The following is an 8669-nucleotide window of genomic DNA, read 5'->3' on the forward strand; positions in this document are numbered from 1 at the left end:
AAAGGACCTGATGTCTTCTTCTGGCCTCCATTCACACACATGGAACATTCACATGGACATGCACAAACATTACAACTAAAGGGAAGAAGATTAAGTCTCAGAAGATAGTAAAGGCCCTTCAAAAAGGATAACCATCTGTGTGAAGGCCCAGATGACAGGTACAGGGTACACGAAGAAAATGCCAACACATCTATACTGCAGAGTACAAGATGACAGGAGCCAGGCTGTCAAGATCATGGGTGCTTGGCTGAAGCAACTGAATTGGAAAGCTGGCAAAGCCACAGCAGAAAAAGGATAATCATTTAATAAGGTCTACATTACCAGATTACTTCTGGTAGAAGCTTGGAAGATAGAAAGCATGATAAGGTGACTCAAATGTCATGCAGGCAAAAGGTGATGGTCTGAACTCAGAAGGGAGAAGAATGAGCAGGAAAACATTCATAAAGGAGGTGACACGGCGGGAAGATGGCTCATCAGGTAAAGGCACCTGCTGCCAAGGCTGACAACCTGAGTTGTCAGGTTCATCATATGGGAGACCCATATGATGGAAGGAGGGAACTAAAAGTTGTCCTCTGACCTTCCCAAGTACACTGTGGCAGATGTGCACATACACATACAGATGTATGTACACATACACAATAACTAGCAACTTAAAAATGAGTAATTCAGGGGCTAGGGAGATGGCTCAGTGGTTAAGAGCTCTGGCTGCTTTTCCAGAGGACTCAGGTTCCATTTCCAGCCCCCACATGCAGCTCACAGCTCTCTATAACTCCAGTTCCAGGGCATCTGACACCCTCACACCAATGCACATAAAATTAAATAAATTATTTTAAAAATGAGTAATTCAAACATAAACCTGACATTAAAAAAAAAATAAAGTGGAGCTAGAAAGATGGCTGAGAGTTTAAGAGCACTGACTGCTCTTCCAGAGTTCCTGAGTTCAGTTCCCAGCAACCACATGGTGGCTCACAACCACCTATTAATGGGATATGGCGCCCTCTGCTGGCATGCAGCAGAACACTGTATTTGTAATAAATTAAAAAAATAAAAGCGGTGGCTGAGGTGACACAAGACTCTCCAGAGGCCTTCCATACCCCTGACTTGAGTGACTGGATGGACACTGATACCAACGTCAGGGTATGAATATAGGAAGAGGTTGTACTTGCAAAAATAAATAATGAGAACTTTTTAAGAGTCCACTTTGTTCCAATGTCATAAAGACATCTAATACATTAAATACTTATTTTTGTATAATACTTATTTTATAAAATTAAAATATAAAGAGATAACTAATTGAAAATATCAAAGAAGTAATTGCAATTAGAAATCAGAAACCTAGTCAGAGCTAAAAACAAAACAAAACAAAACAAAACACACATTTGCAAATCATCAGCATACAAAAAGTGATTTACAACTCACTTCAGATTCTGATTTCCTACACAGGATGCGAAAAGAAAAAAATCAAATATGACACATGATTTTTTAGGAGAAAAACAAAACAACAAAACTGAGGACTAAAATGTAACTCGGTAGGAAAGATGCTTTTAGGTGCAGGGAGCTCTGGGTTGGGCTCATTAGCACCACAACAAAAACAAGGCATGGTATGGTAGCTCCTGACTATAAATAATCCCAGCACTCAGGACCTAGATGATACTCAGCTACATCATAAGTTCAAAGCCAGCCTTGAGCTACCTCATACCCTATCTTAAAAATAATAATAATAAAATAAAAATTATTGGGGACTGAAGCAATATAGCAGCAGTTAAGAGTACCTGCTGCTCTTGCAAAGGACCCAAGTTTGATACCCAGCACCCATACTGGATGAGTCACAACCACCTGTAATTCCAGCTCCAGATCTGATACCTGCTTCTGGCCTTCATACACATGGCATACACAAACACACAGGGCACATACATAAATAAAATTTTTTTTAAAATTGTTTAGGGCTGGGTGTGGTGGTATACACCTTTACTCCCAGCACTCCGGAGGCAGAGGCAGGTGGATCTCTGTGAGTTCCAGGATAGCCTTGTGGTCTACAGAGGAAGTTCCAGGACAGCCACTTTCTATATAGAGAAATCCTGTCTCAAACAAACAAACAAACAAAACTAGTCTTCCCTCTTATCCAGACACAAGGGAAGATGTAAGGAATTATCTGTTAGTTTTTATACTTTTTTTTTAATTTTATTTTCAAATATTTGGATTGATTCAAACAACAATAAGTATAAAAATGGCTCATGCCTTTAATCCCAACACTCAAGAGGCAAGCATAGTTCTCAGTTCAAGGCCAGCCTGGCCTACATAGAAAGTTTCAGGCTAGACAGGACAGCACTGAGAACTTGCCTCAGAGAGAGAGAGAGAGAGAGAGAGAGAGAAAAAGCCAGCAAGACGGTTCAGCAGGGAACATCTCTTGCCATTCAAGCCTGACAATTCCTACAACACACATAAAGGTGCAAGGACAGAACAAACTCAACAAAGTTGTCCTTTGACCTCCACATATGCACTGCAGCAGCATCAGACATATATCATCAGAACAAAATTCTTTCTGAGTAAAAAGACAGTGTTTTAAGTCTCTTTCCCACTCTTGTCTTTCCTAGACTTAACAGGTAACCAATGCCATTCGATTTCTGTCTAGTCTTTACATTAGGGGAATCTGCTTGCCTCAGCCTCCCCAGTGCTGGTATCATAAACATGTGTTTTTTATTACTTTTTAAAATCTTCCATATACACACCCCAAAACCATCTCTCTCTCTTTCTTTAGGCACTAGAGATTATACCCAGAGCCTCACATGTTAGACACATGCTCCATCACTAACTATAGCATAAGCTTCCTTTTCAAAACAAAGTAGGCTGCCATAGTGACATACATCCGTGATCTCAGCACTTGGGAAATAGAGGCAGGAGGATCAAATATTCAAAGCCACTTTGGCTACAAAGCAAGTCTGAGGCTAGCCTAGGTTACATGAGATCCTATCTCAAAAAAGAAAAGCCAAAACACAATATTTACATACCACATCTACTGTTCTGCATCTTGCTTTGACCACTCAACTATCAATCTTCTTATAACATATTGACTATGCTTGTATTCCATCCTTTTGCTTGTCCTGGTGTTTATTACTTTCTTTCATCACAGGCCAGTCTAATACAGAAGGTGCCCAATAGCCACTAATAATTGCCTGAAATAACTGGTGGTGACTTCATGTCAAACACCAAGTACCACTTTCTATCATCTTCATTTTCTTTTCTCTAACTCACCTAACTCTCCTCCCTGCTCCTCTCCCACCTTACCCAGGCCAAACCCTGACAACCACACCTAGAGATCATGTTTAGCCATAGCTAGCAAAATTCAGGCTTTAAAAAGGTGAGGAAAAAGCTCTGACATAGAGTAAAGAGAATAAATAACAACTTCCATGAGCACTTCTGATTGACAGAAATTTATTAGAGCTTTATTACTTTCATTTCTTTGGCACTGTGGCTTGAAAATGGTCAAGATGACACTTTTTAATGGCATGTTCTAAATGCATGGAAACAAGTGCATATCCAGGCATGACATTTAGCCAACTAGAGTACATTCTAAAATGAGATCACTGGAAGCTGCGAACAGGCTCAGTCAATGTCATACCACACAGGCACGAGAACCAGCTTCAGATCCCTAACCCCACACAAGGCCAGGAACAGCAGCATGCAGCTCTCTCCAAACACGAGGAGGTGGAGGTAAGAGCCCTAGCTTACTGGTCAGCTAGCCACACGAGCCTATTTGATGAACTCCAGGTCAGTGAGAACCTGTCCTAAAAAATACAGTGGACAGCAACTGAGGACAACACCCAACATTGCCCTCTGGCCTCCACACACATATATGTTTGTATTCATACACACACATTTATTTCACATATTCATACAAATATATACAGACACCACACACATATATACATACACCATACATGCATTAAAAAAAAGGTTGGTAAGATACCTGAAAGGCACTTGTAGAGCCAAGTATTCCAACCTGAGTTTGATCCTCAGAACCACATAAGAGAAGGAAAGTTGACTCCCCCATGTAAGCTATGTGCACAGTCAGAAATAAACTAAAAAGAAAAATTTCGACCAGGCGTAGCAGCACACACCTTTATTTCCAGCACTCAGGAGATAGAGGCAAGCAGATCTCTGTGAGTATGAGGCCAGCCTACTCTACACAGTGAGTTCTAGGCCAGCCAGGGCTACATAAGAGAAAAAAAAAAAAAAAGCAAAATTAATTAATTGATTGATTAACTAATTAATTAATTGGTTCAATTAGGGACCAGCAAGACAGCTAAGCATGTAAAGATGATTACTTGGGAACTGGAAAGATGGCTCAGTGATTAACAACACTGGCTGCCCTTCCAGAAGTCCTGGGTTCATTTCCTGGCACCTACATAGTAGCTCACTCAGAACCATCTATAACTCCACACACAGTCATAGAGGCAAAACACCCATATACAGAAAATGAAACAATAATTTTAAAATGTTAAAAACAACAACAACAACAACAACAAAAACAACGCAGTGGCACAAGCTTGTAATCCTAGCACTCTAGAAGGCAGAAGCAGGTGTATCTTCAGCCTGGCCTACAAAGAGAGTCCAGGACAGCCAAGGCTACAAGAAAAAAAACCCATCTCAAAGAAAAGTAACTCCAGACCAGATGGTGGTAGCACACACTTTTAAGCCCAGTACTTGGGAGGCACTACACAAAGAAACCCTGTCTAGAAAAACCAAAATTAGATTAGATTAGATTAGATTAGATAGATATAGACCAACAGACAGACAGACTCCAATCTGAAAATAGAGATCAAAGGATTAGTAAGGAACATAAAACTAAACACCCACATAACTACAATCTCAAGTAGTTAACAGATAATTCATACACACTATAGGCCACTGACTTTTGGTCTGTATTCCTGTCATGCCAAAGGACTCTGGTCCAACAGTGGGAGTTACAGTATTATAATACCCCAGATTTGCCAAGAATTTGAGGTAAAACCTTAATCACTATACATCATCTTTAAAAACCAGGCCTCAATATGTCTGATACCTTAAAACAAAAGAAACTTGATCATAGAGGCCAGCAAGTCCTGGCACAAAACAACTGTTTAAAAGTAGAAACACAATTATACAAGGTCTTCCAGTTCCCAGACACTCAGAACTTCCGGCTGTGTTTCCCCATTCAACCCCTCCAACTGCACTGGGGAAAAACTGTGTCCCTTGGATCCCTTTACATTAATGTAAGGAGTCATTATCCAACAACAGTAGCCAGAACACACATAATGAGTATAAGATCCGGTCTGCATTACCTGAAGATTCCCCAAAAGCCCAAATATTTTAGGTTACACAGACTGCATTATTCTGATTTACCCACTTGGATATTCTGAAATTCCACACAGCAGATCACCACAAAACAACTTAACTATGCCATTATCTAACTCTCAAGGAAGGAGAGGCTGACAGAGGACTCCTAGCGCTACTTATCATTTCTTGTTCTTTCCTCTCACTTCCTCACTTCCTATAGCTTTGTCCTCTGCTTAGCCCTGGAGAGTTCTCTGAACAACAGATCAGAAAGAGCCACAAGAGACTTGAACAGCTACCAGGGAGAGCCTTTTTTTATCAAATGGTTGCCTGTCCAAATTGCCCAAATGAGGTGCACCCTGCAAAAGGAAAGGGCACAATGCCCACCTAGTGGAAAAACATCGTGTAAGGAAGGGCTCATGCATTGGCCTAGGGAGCAGCAAGACATCTGAAGAGTCGTACACATAAACCTCAATATATGAAATGTCAGGGTAAACAAATGGTTAATGACACATCTTTTGCAACACATGAATCAGCTACTGATTTGCAAAAGTGGGGCACACCCAACTTCATATGACTCTAAAGTACCTGTGAAAATGGACCTCAAAGTCTGAATTGACAACCCATCTACCAGGTTTGGAACAGAATTTTACAAGTACGTAAGCTGTAATATGTTAAAGTTACAAAGATGAACTCATTATTATAATGAAAATTAATTTAAGAACTTCATTAATATTTTAACACCATTAATCAAAGAACAGCAATAACACAAACCCTAAGAAGCTAATAGTTCTGAGGGTGAGTATCCTGTAAGGTAACTGAAGAGACTCAAATTCTAAAACATTCTACCTAAGTCTGGACACAGTGGCAAATACCCATAATCCAAGCATTTGGAATGTAGAGGCAGGAAGTTCATTAAGTTAAGGCCATGCTCAGCAACCTAAAAACTTCCAGGGCAGCCTGGGCTACAATGAGACACTGTCTCAAAACACAAATAAAGAAACAAATATACTTGATCCTTAAATATGCATATGAAATGACGAAAAGTGAATACATCTTACCTTAAGAAGCACCCACGTAGCATTCATAGTGTCAGGAATATCTCAGACAACTCAGAAATAAGCAGGAAGAGACTAAGTAACTCCCTCAGTTACCACGGATAAGGAAGTAGGAAGATCTGAAAAGGAAGATTTATCTTCACTTAGATGGAAAAACAATCTAGAACATGTAAATGGCTTATTCCATCTGGGAAGAAAGCACGTTAAGTAGGTACCATCCTAAAAAGTGCACAAGCGCTGGGAGTGGTGGACACCTTCAGTCCCAGTACTCAGGAGGCTGAGGCAGGTGTTATCTGAGTGCAGCAGCAGCCCGGCGTACACGGAGAGTTCTGTGCCAGGCGAGGCTACTTATTGAGATGGTCTCAAAAAAAATAAAACGGTAAAATATACAATTCCCATTGTAGAGGGCCTATGTGTGTCTCTATATGTGTGCAGAAATGTATTTTACATCAAAAAAAAAATTCTAAATAACAGAAAATTGCTTATCAAAGAATTGGAAGACCAAAATCCCAGAGGAAAGAAGCTATTACTCCCAGAGTATTTCATACCCACTACTGAAAATGATTTTTAAAAAACTACCTGAAAAAGTCTGCCACTACCTTTTTCTGGTAAACTAGAAACCTCTCTGACAATTCCAGTGTCCTAACTTTCCTTAAAATTAAATTTCAGGCTAGGCGGTCATGGTGTGCACCTTTAATCCCAGCAAGGAGACAGAAGCAGGCATATCTTTGGGAGTCTGAGGCCAGCCTGGTCCACAGAGTGAGCCCAGGACAGCCAGCGCTACACAAGAAAGAAAAAAAAAAGAAAAATTAAGTTTCAGAGCAGATTCTACATAGAAAAGAAGGAAGGAAGGAAGGAAAAGACCCTTCTTTCCCGGATATCTTAAAAAGCAGACCAGAGGAATTAATTTCGAAGATGGAGGGTGTTAAGTTTTCGGGGACTTAAGAATGGACTAAACGACCCCTTGTAGGAACCTTTAGTCCTAGGCCTGAATGAAAATTCCAGCTTAACCAGTTACTGCTTCACTTAAAATGGAGGCTTGCCCGAGTTGGAACACAAAAATAACACACTCACCTCTTTAAAAATAATTTCATGAAATCAAGAGTCGAGGGCCCCGTCTTAAAAACGACATAGAGCTCTGGAGCGGGTCTGCTCTGTCTCTGCGTTTGTCACTCGGGCTCGGAACACTTGGCATCACTTTGCCTACCGCTCGTCGGATTTGGGGGGTGGGGACCGACGGAGTTTGACTCTTGACCCGACTCTCGGGCGAGCCTGAGCGCCCCCACCCGACCCCACCCCGCGACGCGAGCCCCGGCTCCACGGGACCGCGGGGCCGGGAACCCAGAGCGCGCGAGCGCGCGCCCCTCCCCCGCCGCGGACCCTCGTCCCGGAGCCTCCCCCACCCCCCCGCGGCCCGCGACTCCTCCGGCCCGGCCCCCATTGTTAGGAGGGGGCGGCCGTGGCCCGGGCTCGCGGCCCGGAGCCCGCGGCCGTGGCGGGACTCGCCTGAGGAGGGGGCGGCCATCGGGATGCCGCTTCCCGTCCCGGCCGCCGCGGTCCGTCCCACCTCCCTCGGCCTGGCGCCCCGGGGCTACGCTCGGCGCACGCCCTCCCTCCCCCCCTCCCCGGGCCCCTCGCCTCCGGCCCCCCGGTCCGCCGCGGCCCACGGCCCGAGGCCCAGGCCTTGAGGGTGGGCGCCGGCCGGGGGTCCCCGCGCCCCACACACGCGTCCCCGCGTCCTCAGCCCGGCCGCCTTCAGGGCCCGCGGCGGCGCCCGCTCCCGCGACCCCACAGCCTCCCGCCGCCCCGCGGCGGCGACCCCCGCGGCGTCCCCGCGTCGGGGCGCCCCCCTCTGCGCCGCCATCACCCCGACCCGCCGCGCCCCCACCCCCCGGGGCAGCAGTGCCAACGGCAGCTCCCCCGGCCCCGGACCTACCTGCACGGCTCAACCAAGCCTAGAGTGAGGGGCGGGCAAGCTTCCGCCCTCCTCTGTCTCTCATTGGCCAGCCCAGGGCAATTCTCGAGCGCCATTGGCTGCGCGTGGACGTCTGTCAGCGCTGTGGGGCGGGATGGGAGGGGGGGAGAGATGCTGGTGCCTCGGCGTCTCTGTCTCTGTATCTCTCTGTCTCTGTCTCGGCCCTAGGAAAGGAGAGGCTTGAGCCGGTCGGAGCTGGAAGGGGGCCTAGTGGGAGAAATCAGGATAGGAATCCCTACAGTGCTTCACAGCAGTCCACCACTCAACCCCTGGCCTCAGTCCCTCGGGTCCTGTTCTCTGTCACCCCCAACCCCTGCCCCTCA

At 44.9% G+C, this 8669-nt stretch overlaps 1 protein-coding gene across 5 annotated transcripts in view; it reads right to left on the minus strand.

Moving 5' to 3' along the window:
- Kansl1 (KAT8 regulatory NSL complex subunit 1) overlaps positions 1–8324 on the minus strand; it is a 127721-nt gene extending 119397 nt beyond the window's left edge. For 2 of the 5 annotated variants that reach the window (XM_055592163.1, XM_055592161.1), the window contains exons 1-2: positions 7446–7600; positions 6375–6490 (exon numbers count right to left, since the gene is read on the minus strand). The gene's annotated coding sequence lies outside the window, so the exon portion shown is untranslated. Of the gene's footprint in view, positions 1–6374; positions 6491–7445; positions 7601–8307 lie in introns of those variants that run through there. The other 3 variants (XM_055592162.1, XM_055592158.1, XM_055592159.1) reach the window with 2 other exon arrangements.
- Positions 8325–8669: the final 345 nt, after the last annotated feature.

This window comes from Psammomys obesus, unplaced genomic scaffold (genome assembly GCF_907164565.1).
Source record: "Psammomys obesus unplaced genomic scaffold, mPsaObe1.curated_primary_1811, whole genome shotgun sequence".
Lineage (NCBI taxonomy): Eukaryota > Metazoa > Chordata > Mammalia > Rodentia > Muridae > Psammomys > Psammomys obesus.